General features: G+C 37.5%; 2 pseudogenes; both read right to left on the bottom strand.

Annotated features, from left to right (window-relative positions):
* Positions 1-407, bottom strand: part of LOC136282445 (uncharacterized) — a 2428-nt pseudogene extending 2021 nt beyond the window's left edge.
* Positions 408-6916: 6509 nt separating this feature from the next.
* LOC131769259 (uncharacterized) lies at positions 6917-8632 on the bottom strand (annotated as a pseudogene).
* Between the last annotated feature and the right edge of the window lie 5810 nt (positions 8633-14442).

The raw sequence follows: 14442 nt of genomic DNA, 5'->3' as shown, positions 1-14442 counted from the left end.
AAGTGAAAAGAAAAACTAAGACAATTCTATCAACAACTAATGATTCTATCTCTCACCTTCACCGTGTAGCCTCTCACCAAGTCAAAATAATATCCTCCTTGACTCCATTTCATCGCCGCTGGCTCCATGTCTTTGTTAGCGTCGTTGACCTCACCGTTATTTTCTTTAGACAGAGGGAAATAATTCATGAATACACACAGGCAGTCATCTTTGCACTTCAAGTGACACTGGGTGGCGCTGTGGACTGTCAATCTTTGAAACACGTGACCCTCAAGAATGTGATTATAGACGACATGCTCATCGATAACAAACTTGAAGTTTTGACAATTTACTGTTGGCTGCGCCTCTTTGGTGTGAGTGAGCTGAGATACCAACAACATCGTTTGTAGATAGCGAAGAACACTCATGATGGACCTTAAAAACGTACAAATGAGATGGTTATCTTAATTCCATAATTATACCAAGGCATTTAAATTTAGTTAGTAGCAATCGGAGTCTACTTAGAAAAAAAGGCAAAAAATCGTGAATAGGTACGTGATCGTACTATGGTGTAAACGCGACTCGACCTCAGGTTACGATCAAGATCTTAACTAGCGTTTTAAAATGTTTCCTTCTTTTGACGCAAAAGTGATTACGTAATGCTTATTAAGAAATGGACCATTGTTCTCCAGGATCGAATATCTCGATGACAGATTAAATGACTAATATAAAAAATTGGCCGAGATTGAAATGAGAATCTGAGGTACAGTGCGCATGGCGCACCAGATATATTTTGCTGTGTTGATGGTACAAAAAAGTGACTTATCGAATAAGTCATGACGCATGAGTTTTGTTCAATCAACGGAGTAGAAACAAATTGCATGTTGTCTCTTCCCTCCAGTAGTTCAGTAACAAACTTTTAGTTTTAACTGAGAACTATCTCACTGCACTAACCTTAAAATGTCCATTGTTTTATGGCTTCAGTAAAATCTTTCGAGAAAGATTTGCGGGCGAACAGATGTTGTTGAAACTATATGTATATCCAGTAATATCGATGCACCTCTATACTTGAAGAATAATATAAAAACACGATAATGAATCAATTAAGATCATTGGCTCTGTTTAAGACGTTACCTTGAAGTCATCCGAAATAAACAATGGATAAGATATTGCAATTCTGTTGACACAGAATTCAACGGAGAGTATTTCACAACTAAAAATTTGCATCAAATGAATGAAATCCGTCACAGTTACAGCGGTGATCAAAATTTGATTAACCTTTTAAATATCGGGAACTTTTAACATTTCATGTCAAAAGTTCTCAACTTTTCTGGGACAGTTAACAAAGTGTCCCTCTCACCATTAGCTTTCTTTTGGCTCATATTAACAACCTTTGTTTTTCCGAAGTCGTTAACCACGCACCAGGACCACTACAGCAAGCCATGAAAAAAAAGGTCGGTGGAACAAAGGTTGTTTGTTACCATCCACTGTTTCCTAATTAGGTAGAAATGAGAACTGTCCAACATTAAAGAAACAATTTAAACTACCAGTGACCTCCTGAGCTTAAACATACCGCGAGAACACTAATTGATACCGACAACAATAACTAAGACGGCAGTAATGGCGTAAGTTCAGAAAGACATAGCTGAAACTAAAACTACCGTCACACCATCGCACAGCTGGTTTGCATACTTAACGAAAAAAGCTAAACTATGTTAGTTTAAAATCGCGATCATTTTTCTCCATTACAAATTTATTCTTCGTAGGGTATCGATAACCAAAGCAATCTTTCTTCGATTTCGAGTTTGTTTCCATACAAATTATATTTTTCTCATCCGACCCCATCAGGCTCCATGCGTCAGTATGTACTTCATCATTTGACCGGCAAGACCACGACAAAAAAAAAAATTCTACAGGAAAATCTATGACTTTATTTATTCGAGTCTTACAATTCATTAAAAAAGCGACTTCTTTCAATATTTCTGTTTTGTTTTCTCATTTCCAACGTTAGAAGTAATGTTCTTGGAAAATGTGGCAGAATCATGCGACTGCATGGTGAAAGGCTATTCGGGAGTTTAAGATTTCACAACGGCGACGTGTGGTAAAATGTTGCTGAAAAAAACGTTATTTATTTCCACTAAGTTTCTTATCCATAGCTCGATGTGTTAACCGTTTCTGATGGTACGACATCTTAACTTCGGCATAACATGGGAATGTGGTGACAAGTTCAAAGTAAAAAAGGCAACTAAATTGCTGTGGAAGTAACCTTGTTGAGAGAAGGTATTAGTTGGTGATTTCACTTCTTTGTTCAGTATGGGACGGACGGCTGAGAAATGTACAAAGTTTTAAAACGCACGGGTTTCGCCATTCGTTCTCGCTTTCGTCGCCGTCGTGGTTTTTTCTAAAAAGGCCCTTAAGATCCGAAGACGGCAAGGTCGTGAACTTGGGGGAATGGGGAGAGGTCGCCGTCGTAAGGCGCGAAAAATAACCTTAAGAACACTCGTAGAAGATTCAGTCTGCTCTACAACAGGCAATTCTCCTTCTTTCCACTTCTGAACGCGATAATTTTTTTCACGCAAATATGCAATTGTGTCACCTCCACTTCTACTGCTTTTTTTGCTTTGGTTTCACTTCTTCCTCCTCTTCATTCCGCTGCCTTTCCTTTGTTCTGCTCAGGTTTTCTACAGCCTCTGTTTCTCATTTCCGCTGCTTTTGCGTTGTCAGTTTTCTTCTTATCGTTTTCTACGGTGTCTTCAGCTGCAGCTGCGGCTATTTCTTCCAGAGCCTTTTCCAACCTACTCAAATGACATTCAATTTCATTTGCCTTCTCTTCTTCTTTCATCTTTGTTTTAAATTTCTCGCTCAGCAGTATGTTTCTTTCTCTAACAGCAAGCTGACTGACTTTGAATCTGAAAAACTATAATAATGTTTAGCTTCAGTGATTTTTTTCCTTAAACAAACTCGGGTAAATTATCCAGATTAAATTCCTTGTTTAGTTTTAATACTCATTACGAATATGAACTGAAAACAACTTACTGGACTGTCTTATTTGAACTCGTCTCCATTTCAGCCTATTTGAGTCACCAACTTTTGAAGCTGTTTAGAAGGAAAAAGAAACTTCGGTCAGTTTTCGTCTTTGAATGAGTTCTACAACCATTTACATTTGTCACAAGTTAGGAAAAATGTTGACAGTTCATTATATATTGAAAATATACGATAAGTTCATTTGAAATGACCTTAAAGTAAAAGAAACTTACTTACGTTTTAGACAAAAGACAAACACTTCGTTTTGACGTCGCAGACAACACAGCTACGGTGGAAAACTTTGCGCACCGGCTACCGGAAATGTGCCAGCAAATATTTTAAGCTTCCGCTCGCCGTCGTTCCTAAAGTCCCTATTTGCGGATCGGTTTACGTCAATCTGTCGGGCCCTATATCAATTGAGGTTTTCAGCCAATTCAGAGGCTTTCATCCACCATTTCGCCATTATTGATGACTAACACGTCAATGTTGCGTGCGTTTGAACTGGATTCCAGATAATACTGGGCATTTTAATCGGCCACCCACGCATGTACAATGTAGCCATTCAGAGTATGGAGTTACCGTGTTTTTGGACCGAAATCTAGCAGCTCTTGTCCAATAGAGAACAATACGAGTCAGAATAAGATTATGATTTTGCATGTTCACCCCCAACTATCTCGAATACCTAGAGATTATTCCATAGAAAGTGCGTACGAACGAGTTTTATTCACGGGTTGTGATACACCACAAAAAAAATGAGCAAGTGAGCGCAGCGAATGAATAAGTATTTTGATGCATCGCACTTTCCATGATATGAAGTTTTTATTTCATTCATACTTAGATTTTTTCTCATTGAACAAAAAATTTCAAAGATTGAAAGTAGACGACTTTTCAACGACGAATGTGAAAGAAGACGATTTTATCGAGCTTTTGATTTTTAAAATGTAATAGTGTTATCTATGGAACATGACTTGAATAGTGAAAGTCAAGGTAAAAAGCGTTTGTAGAGAGACCGCCTAAAAACGCAAAATTTAAATATTAAGATATGGATGCTGAGTATTTAAGGTTGCCTACGACGTAGCTCTTGTGTTTGTCTACATTCCTCTTTGATAAAGAGTCAGTGTAACCATCTGAAATATTTAACGTTTAGTTCAAGTTCAACTCCTGAGGAGGACCACATTTGAAAGCATACATATGATGTCATTGTTTGTTCTTAGCCTTGCTCTAATGGTTTCTCAGAGTGATATTTTGTCGGCTGAGTTTCCTTTTCTAAAGAAGAAAATGAATCCACAAAAAGTCATAAATCATATTTAGCTCAACACCTGTGCTGCGTTGTGGAAGCAGGCGAAGACGAGCAGCGGTGATCCTGATTGCTATCGTTGCAGCCATACTCCCCGAAATGCAGCCATACTCCCCGAAATTGTCTTCCTTGTTGATGAGTCCTCCTGCTCCTCCATCAAATTCACATCCCCTCTCAATGCTACCACAAACCCTGATGTGCCAGGATGCCTCCTCTGACTTTTCCAATTTTTGCTTTGCTCTTCAATATGAGGCAAATACTTCCACCTTTATATCACTCAAAACAATTAAACTAGAAGAGACCAGAAACAATGAAAAGAGCTCGCCATGAGATGTTTTTCATCGAGAAAGATCGATACTTACGGTTGGATGTCAAAGCTTATTGTCTCCACAATTAGAAGGAAAAAAATTGACCACGGTATTTCCGTATGTTTCCAAGGAGGACTTGAGTGTGATTCAGTTGAATAGCCTTTTTTTCTTTTAGTACTCCTCAGAAGTGTCTTAATAGCTAAAAGAAAAAAGGAGTTTAACTTTTTTTTTCCTTTTTTTTTTTTTTAATTCGTGGAAGGATATACGTCGAAATGTGTCTTTTAATTATCTTTAGAATAGTGATCACAAAAAAACAAGTAATTTCACAACAAGAAGCGGTAGAGACCAGAGACAGACAAAGGAGATCGCCAATAGCCTTTTAATCTTTAAATTGTCTTTCATTCAGAAATATAGATACTTACAGCTAGGTGACAAAACTCATTCTCTCGCTATTGAAAATTTTCCTTCGTTTCCATAGAGGAATTGACTTTGTTACAGTTAAAAGAGGCAGTTGAACACGAATTATGAATGATGGTCGATCCGGCTCCAGCTCTTTATTTTTGGCTGAACTCTCTGTAAAGGAGTCCACAAATGCAAAGGTTCAAAAACTGAGAAACAGTCCCGTTGGAAATTACGTCACTCAACCTCCTTACTTTTGGCCGCCACCTTTAATGATATTTCAACTGGGTTTCTTTCAGGTTATTTGTATATTAAAGGAGCTGAATGCTTGGAATGACTTTTTTAAGCAGTATCAGTACGCAAAGAGAAAATATAGAAAAACAATTTAAGGAAACGGTACAGAAACACTCAAATTTAATTTACACCACGCACAAAACTAGTGTCCCTGGTTGGTACAGTGTCGTTTCTCAAAAAGCGCTTCATCTTCATCCCTTGGGCCTCCATCATGCTGTTTAATATGGACAAGTTTTGCTCACAGCATAATTGTTCAAAATTTCCCCAACAAAGCGACGTTTACGACCAAGTTGGATCGTTACGATCGTGTCTTTGTCTGCAGACAAATTTCACCCATTTTCCTCTCACAATGTGGATCGTTCGGGAACTGAAACATTCTAGGCCCGGTGCCGGAAAGATCTATTGTGACAGCCTTGCTGGTCAGAGCCGGGGCACCAGCAACACAATATCGCCCTCGTTGCCAAATTCGACTGAATTCGATTTTATGTTACCAAAGTGACGTCAGCGGTTTTTTGTCAAATGGTACTTTGGCCGCGCAATTGGAATACCTTTTTTGAGGGGAAAATAAGATGATGTCTCACATTATGTACAACAATCCTGAATGACGTTTACACTTCACTGGTGCTTCTCTTGACAAACACCTGCTCCGACAACTACACCTACTTCATCTCCTACATTTTAAACATTTCAAAAATTGTTCCAAGAACAAATGTGCAATGTTATTAAGTAAGCAGTGATCCTAACGAAGCACTTAAGTACCTTAGTCCTTGTCAAAGAGAGGCTGTTGAGGGCTTCTCACAGTTATGTATCGAGTCCCTAATATTAAAATCAAGCAAAGCTGTACATATTTATCACCAAGGAGAAATTACTAATATCACTGCCACTAAGTAAATACCATTTCTCCTCACTGTACGGATTTTTAAAGCGAAATCAAGAAACCTAAACTTAAAGCTTGGTTTTACAAATGATCAAACTAACGAAGCCGAAGCTAATTTTCGAAAAAAATAAAAGTAAAGTAAAATTTAAGAGAAAACGGTTGATTGACCGAGTCAAGAAAATGTCGCCCTACGACGAGAAAACACCATTATTAAATTAATAGCGTACGGAGGTATTTTTAAACATCTCTGAATCTAAACACAAGCATTTCAACTTACGATTACTCACTTGCTTGGAAATAATTTGCATAAATCAACTAATGGTGAACTCTGAATGTGTTTTCAAAGACGAATATAAAAAAAAGGCCAATTTTATCGACCTTTCACTTTTAAGATGTAAGTGTATTATCTATTGAACATTACATGGAAAGATGAAAGTGCAGGTGAAGAGTGTTTGCTCAGAGACCGCCTAATTCCTTCAATTATTGAAATATGGACGTTGTGTATCTAAGGTCTCAGCTTGCTTATGATGTCACTCTTGTGCATGTCTGCATTCCTCTATGATAGAGGGTCAGCGTAACTATCTGAAATATTAAACGTTTAGTTCAAGTTCAACTCCTAATTGGACCAAACTTTGAGGCACTTGATGTCATTGTTAGTTCTTAGCCTTGCTCCGATGTTTTCCTACTTTCAGTTGGCTGTCTTTCCTCTTCTGTGAAAGGAAATAAATTCGCAAAAAGTTACTCGTCACACTTAGATCCAAACCAATGCTGCGTTGTAGAAGCAGGAGAAAACGAGCAGCGGTGATCCGGATTTGACATTTTTTTTTCAAATCTTCCGAAGTTTTTTTCACCGAAGACTCCACCTGGTTTTCCATCAAATTCACATTCCTCTTTTATGCTACTGTAACTCCTTATGTGCCAGGACACATCTTGCTGCTGTTTTGTGAGAGCGGTGCAATTAGAACAATATATTCCTCGGATATTGACGTATTCGTACATCTGGCAGGTGTGCCAGGTACCAAAAATGTCATGACCTGCCAGCTTAGCGCGTGCGTAGTCCGTATACTGCAGGCCATCCGTAGAAAAGTTACAAGTTGCTCTCAGATGTGTGGAGTGATTAGCAAGATACTACATCTGTGATAAGGATAATCGGAACTCGTTCCAATTTACTTCCCTCTCTTCAATATCAATCTCAAGGTTTTTACCAAACCCTGCATAATTGAAGGCATTTCTCTTGGAAAAGGAAAACGATTGTATTAACGTCCATACAAAGCCAGGTTCAGACTGCAAGTCACAGTAAACAGAAAACCGTTCATTGTCTGAATTTGAGATGTCGTATTTTCCTGATGTCGAGGCACCGTTCTTAGCTATGTCTTTGCAGCTTCTCGGATGTTTCATCTTCTCACACCGCTGACCAGAGTAGGTGTTAGGACAGGTACAGTTAAACCTGGTGCTGTGAGTGTCACAAATCTCCTGACATGCCCCTCCATTGAGACAAGGATTGGTGCGGCAGCATCTGTTGATGCAATGATGCTTCTCTGGTGTATATTTGTCTCCACCCTACAGCAAGATTAAAATAATTTTTTTAGCTCACCATGCTCATCGAATTGGGTTGGCGTGTACTTTTGAGCAACCATCGACAAATCTCACCGGAGTCGGATCGAATTGATAACAAACAGTGCGAGCAAAGTACGTATGCGTGCAACACATAGTGGGGTGCCCGAATGGGGAAAATGTCCCTCAAAATTAGATCTGAAATGCAGTAATACAGCAATGGTTAAGTCAGTGATGTCTTTAAGAAATTTGTAGTCGCTTCTTTTCTGCCGTTCCCTTCGCATTACAACATGGCCGTTAAGAAAAAAGTTTGCGAGAGAGAGAATAGACACAATCTTCTCTCAGTCAAATCAGTTTGTTTTTGTTTTGTCTAGACCAATCATATCGCAGACAAAACAGTGTGCACAAAATTGTCTTTGGCCCGGACTGACATATAACTCACCTCTTTTTTAAGGAGTACCAGAAAACTTGATCATGTGGGAATATCTATTTTATTTACGAAAGTTGATAAATAAATGAATAAGGAATTGAATGAACAGTGTATCTCACCTTCACCGTGTAGCTTCTCCCCAAATCGTAATAATTTCCTCCTTGCATCCATTTCATCGCCGCTGGCTCCATGTCTTTATTAGCAACGTTAAGTTCGCAGTTATTTTCTTTGCAGCGAGGGAAATAGTTCATAGATACACACTGGCAGTCATCTTTGCACTTCAAGTGACACTGGATGGCATTGGGCACTGTTAATCTTTGAAACACGTGACCCTTAAGAATGTGATTATGGACGACATCTTCATCGATAGCAAACTTGAAGTTTTGACAATTTACCGCTTTCTTTGCCACAGAGGAGAGTATCAAATTGAATACAAACAGCATGACTTGGAGGTATTGTACGATGCCCATAGCAATGGCACTATTAATAAGAAGAAAAAAGAAGATACATGATTATTACCTCTGACAAGCATGGGGTAATCTGGAACGAAATGAATAGATATTTCGGTCTCTTGCTTAAAAGCGACTTCCATTGATAAAACTTCGTGATATCAAACATTTGCTCATTTGTGGAAAATGCATAGATGCATTTTTCTGATTAACTATGAAATTGTTTCCCCTAAAGCGTTAACCATAATATATTTTTTTTAATTGCAACGGAAAGAAAATAATCGTTAGCAAAAAAATTGCCAAATTTTGGTCGTTAGCCGTAAGAGCCATTACCATATTTAGACCTTCTTCTGATTCAATAAAAGTTTTGGAAGACAGAAAAGAGTATATTCGCCTCGCTGTGAAGTCGATCTTCACTACAGAATAACCTATTTGCGGAATTTCGAAAAGAAGACCAAGCAAACATTCAAGCCCAAACGAAATTGCTCCTCGATGGTTTCTGCAAGGAATACTCCACAAAAGGAGCCGTAAACGTTCCCTGCAGTTTAACCTAAGCTTATTTTTCCATTTCGAGGCTAGAATGATCGGAACGAGACAAAATTAACTTTTACTCGACGGTTTCGCTAGATAGTTGGTAATAATCCGAATGACACGATCGACACGCCGTCCCGGCATTCCAGGAGAGAAATCAAGGTTGAAGTACCCGCAGCCACCACAATCTTCACTTTCCATGAATCGAGTAAACATTTTAAAAGATAAAAAGATCTGTCAAATGTAAAATTCTTCAGTTTATTTTAATAACTTTCGATTCTAACTCGTCACATTAACTAATTTTGGTCTCACTTTTTATAACCAACGAAACAGGTATTTGACAAGGGAAAAATTAGCATAACACGTCACGCAATACATCAGGTTGATTTTGATGGCCGCAGGGAAATGTTGAGTTTGTCACTCAAAACCGCTGTGTTCCGTAACAGCGTTTAATCATTTATGATGGAAACAAATTTGCAGAAAGGAGGGCCAGTTCATCCTGTTCCTTATGCAAATCTCGGGAGAAACTGCAAGAATTCCTTCAAAGTACATGCCTGTTGTTTTGGAAATAACACTGTAACGTATTTTAATGTCTGACCAGAGTGCCAAATTTTATTCTTTAATTTTGATCTTCTTCACACTGTGCGTATTTGATGACCTGATGTTTCAACGAAAATTATCGAGAAGGCCCGTTATAATCACATTTATTTACTTTGTAAGTCACGCAAGCGCTCTAGCGTCACGATCGATCACGTTTACGCAACGTTTTAGGACAACTCGGCATCTAACCTCCATTCAGTTGTTATGAAAACCTAAAATCCTTAGCGTAAAAGATAAAAAAACCCAGTTTGAACATTCCAAAGGAGATCTTAGTAAATTTTCAGAATTATGCAAATAATCTTTGACACGAGCGCAATTGAGAAAATTAAACACATGGATTGGCGTTGTTTTAAGATGTTGGTGGATGAAAATTAGAGATATAACCGCGGGTTTGTGGCAATCTGTAACATCATTGGTCTATAAGCTATTCACTGACATGCCTTTTTAGCCCGATTTAAGCCTGCATTTTGAGAATTCTTTTGAACAAATAGGCGAATTTTTGATACTCAAATTAAGGTCGATATTCAAATTAAGGTCGAAGAGGAGGGTCTCCTCTGATCACGCTGGTTTGAAAAATATTTCAGGTGAAGTTTCCATATTTTGTCTGTGAACTAACTGAATACATCTTGTAACTTGTAGCAAGATGGAATCCCGTGAGCTACATTATTGCAGTCGCTGTGCACAAAATCTGTGAAATTCACACTTTCGATCGCTATCTACTTTCGATCGCTGATCTAGCCAAAAATCATTTTTTGGCTTGTGGCAACGCAAAAAAAAGAATTGGATAACAACTACACTATTCTGGAAACATGTGTCTTAAACCCTTTTCATGGGCAAAAAAGAAAAGAAAAACTTTTTTTCCGACGGGAAGTCGAGAGGACTGCTCTTAGCGAGAGTGGTACCTTACAAAGATGCCCGTGTGGAGGCCGTTAACAAATTAAAAAGAAAAAAGATCTGCGTATGACTTTTCTACGGTGTGCGGTGATCTGAAGCATAAAAAAAATTAATAAAAGTTGGAGTCCCGTGACAACTGACAACATATATCAAAACTACTTACCAAAAGAAACTCAGTGACATTGAATTAGACATTCAATACTGGACTACTGTTTAGACCATTGTGATCTTTCGCCATAATGTATATAACATGCGATAAACAAATAGAACCTTTTCGCAAATACCAGATGCTTCAGATGTGCGCGAAAACTCACACATAAATGACATTCAACAAAAACACTAAAGTTCTGTCTCCAAATTTTTCCACCCATTTTATTGCGAAAAGTTGCGTAAAATATATCGATTTTTAAGATAGAAAGCCATGTGATATAAGAAAGTTTTCAAGCCGGCATATACGTTATGAACGATGTCTGATGAATCACACTTAAACCTAGATGTAAACATGAATTGGTTAGATAATGTTTCTTTCCAAAACAATTTATTGTTTATATGATTTCTCCAGTCTGGTAACTGCCAACGGAAAATTGATAATAATTATAGCTAAGAGTTAGAGTGCACTTCGTGATTAGGGAGTGACTTGAGTAAATTTAGCTTCAAATCCCTTTCCACACTTTACATGGCGTCTCACGGTTTTCCTTGAGAAGAATTATGGGGAAGAAAATGATGCTTGCACCTTGCACCTTGCACAGCATTTTCTGTAAAATCACTCTACTAATTTAATAGATAAACCGTGATATTATTTTCATCTTAAGATTTCTCCCTTTTATAATATATCTTGAGTGTACTTATATTTGGTTTGGTGACCTAAAGCTTTCTACTCCGCCGTTGTTAAAGTCCTGTGAAAATTTTCCTACATAAACTGCTCATTCGGCTGGCATTGGATGCTTAAACGCAAACAGTTATATTAACGTTTTTATCTAGATTAAAAACAGATTTTATCGTGTTGAGCTGGCTGTCCAAATAGGAATTATCTCAACTTACCTCCTCTTTCCGGCCTCCTCTGCCTTTTCCAATTTTGGCTTTGCTCCTCGATACGCGGTGAAGACTTTCACCTTTTTATCACTGAATACAATTAAACTTCATAATTAGAAACGGAAGAGAGCATAAACAAAGAATGGAGGTTGCCATCACCAAAATAAAGATACTTACAGCTGGGTGCCAAAAGTTATTGTCCCACTATTAAAAGGAAAAAATTTCTGCACAATATTTTCGTACGTTTCCAAAGAGGAATTGAGTGCGATTCAGTTGAATAGCCGTCTTTTTTCTTTTCTTTTAACTCTCCACAGAAGTGTCTTAATAGCTGAAAAACAAGGAAAGAGTTTCATCTTCTTTGTTACCGTCGTAATGGTTGTGATCACAAACAAAACAAGTAATTTCGTAACAAGACGCGTCTGAGATCGGAGACGAACAAAAGAGATCGCCAAGACTCTTTTAATCTTTAAATTGTCTTTTATTCAGAAAAATAGATACTTACAGCTGGGTGTCAAAACTCTTTGTTTCACTACTAAAAGGACTGAAAAAGACCACAGTTTCGTACGTTTCCACAAAGGAATTAATTTTGCTACTGTTAAATAGCTTGGAAAAGGCAGGTGAAAATTTAACATGAATTGTCAATGATGGTCCATCCGGCTCCTGCTTTTTAATTTTGGCTGAACGCTGATAAAGGGGCTCACAAGTAAAATTTCTTGACTTTAAAATTTAAATTTAAATCTCTTAACTTTAAGAAGTAATATTGTTCTTTACGCTCCTATAAGCATCACTCTTCTAACGTTTGGCCCAAAGAAATAAAAGACTGCTATGAACTCTATGATTATCTTGTGCGTGTTTATCAAGGTTTGTCAATTATTAAAGACTAACTATTTATACCTCTGAAAGGACCTCGATCTCATACCCCTCTATTCCGATAACGGCTACAACTCTGGGGGAAGATCTTGCCTTCCTGAAAACCATAATCTATTTTCTTTACGGGTTGATATAAGAACACAAAGTTCACGGGTTTTTTGACCTTCCCCTTGGTTTTAAATTCAAGTTTAATAGAGTTCCGACTCCCTCCTGGGCTTTTATAATTCTGACCGTTTATTCAAAGTGTTTTTAAGAATAAAAATGTGGCTAAACTAAGATGTTGTTTATTTCAGTAGACATGTGTACTTTGTCATAAGTTTCAGAATTGTTACAAGACGTTTTCAAACTAATCGACTTTCAGTAACTTTGAAGGCAAATATCTTTCTCAAAATGAAGTGGAACTTTATATTCGAAACATTTTATTTGATTAATTTTTATTGCTAAGTTGCAAGCGTTCCCCTACGACCGAAAAGTTAATTCAGGATACGGAAAAAAAGCTTGCTTAAATATGAGCGAACTGTAAATAGGAGCCTGTTTTAAAGGTTATGTGTCTTTTTGTGCCCATTGTACAACAAATATAGGATGATATTTGGATCACAAAATGTAGTGGTACACTTTCAGGTTGTTTAATGGCACGAATAATTTTCATTTTCTTTTTTTTCTGAGTCTTTAAAGGAGAACGTGTGATTAGTTTTTTATTAGCCTTTCCACGGCTTAAAGATTTTGAAATGAAAATTAAGAGAAGTAAACCAGCACTGAGATCAAACAGCAAGATTTTTGTGTTCGTTTTGAGTATGGGTAAGAATAAATCGGTTCTGAATAACAGAGCGTTTATAGTCTCCTCCAAAGTTTATTTTTAAGCTTATACGTCAGTTTTTTTTTTGGTTTGTTTTTTTGGTTGTTTTTTTGTTTTTAATTTGTTTTTTCGAGCTTGTTCGACAATTCACTGCTTGCCTATAAATCTCTCTTTTCCCTTTTCTTTCACCCGTGAGAAAGCGCGAGTCTCCAACTCGAGACTGCCTGAGGTAAGTAAAAATTTGAATCGAGAAATGATAAGCGAGAATTTCGCATGCGGCTATGCTACTTGGAATATGAAATTATATTTTCATATCTTTTTTTACTCAACAGTAACTTATGACATAGATCCTCTAACTTTTCGCGAAATGTCAGCCCTAGAATGATTACGCTGTTGTCGACACCAAATTGTCACAAGACTTTTGTAGACCAGTGACCTCCTCTGAAAACTCCTTACCTGAGTAAAGCGAAACTTTATGCGCTGATAATTACTTTCTCATTATTAATGCATGAATAGGAGAGTTCGAGATCTGTAGTTTATGATAATTATTGTAATTCAAAAAATGTTTTGTTAGCTCGGATTAAAACGGTCAGACGTTTTTGAAAAATTTCTCTTAAAACGTCTCAATCTACATCACTTTTTTCAGTGAACACCGCCCTGTAATTAAGCCTGAGTCACGCAATTTGGCATTTTATAAAGTAATTACAGCATGTTTTGAAATGAACTATTGTTTTTAGGTGAACGAAATGGAAATAACACTAAAACGCTGTTTGTAGGCAGTTCACAAGTCAATAACGGAATATACATATCTAGCATGAGCTGACTATTTAAGTCACATCTCAGACTTCATTCATTTACTCGTTCTTTCTTCAACTCAATTTGTCGTTGGGCGCACGCAATTTTATGAGCCTTTTATGAAAAAGCGTAGTAAGCTAATAAAACTTTAATATTGCTTTAGGGTGGAGACAAATACATTCCTGAGAAGCATCGATGCAACAACAGATGCTGCCGCACCAATACTTGTCTCAATAGAGGGGTATGTAGGGAGATTTAGGATACTCAAAGCACTAGGTTTCAATGTACCTGTCTTAACATATGCTCTGGTCAG

This window comes from Pocillopora verrucosa, chromosome 7 (genome assembly GCF_036669915.1).
Source record: "Pocillopora verrucosa isolate sample1 chromosome 7, ASM3666991v2, whole genome shotgun sequence".
Lineage (NCBI taxonomy): Eukaryota > Metazoa > Cnidaria > Anthozoa > Scleractinia > Pocilloporidae > Pocillopora > Pocillopora verrucosa.
This window is presented reverse-complemented; position numbering and strand designations above follow the sequence as displayed.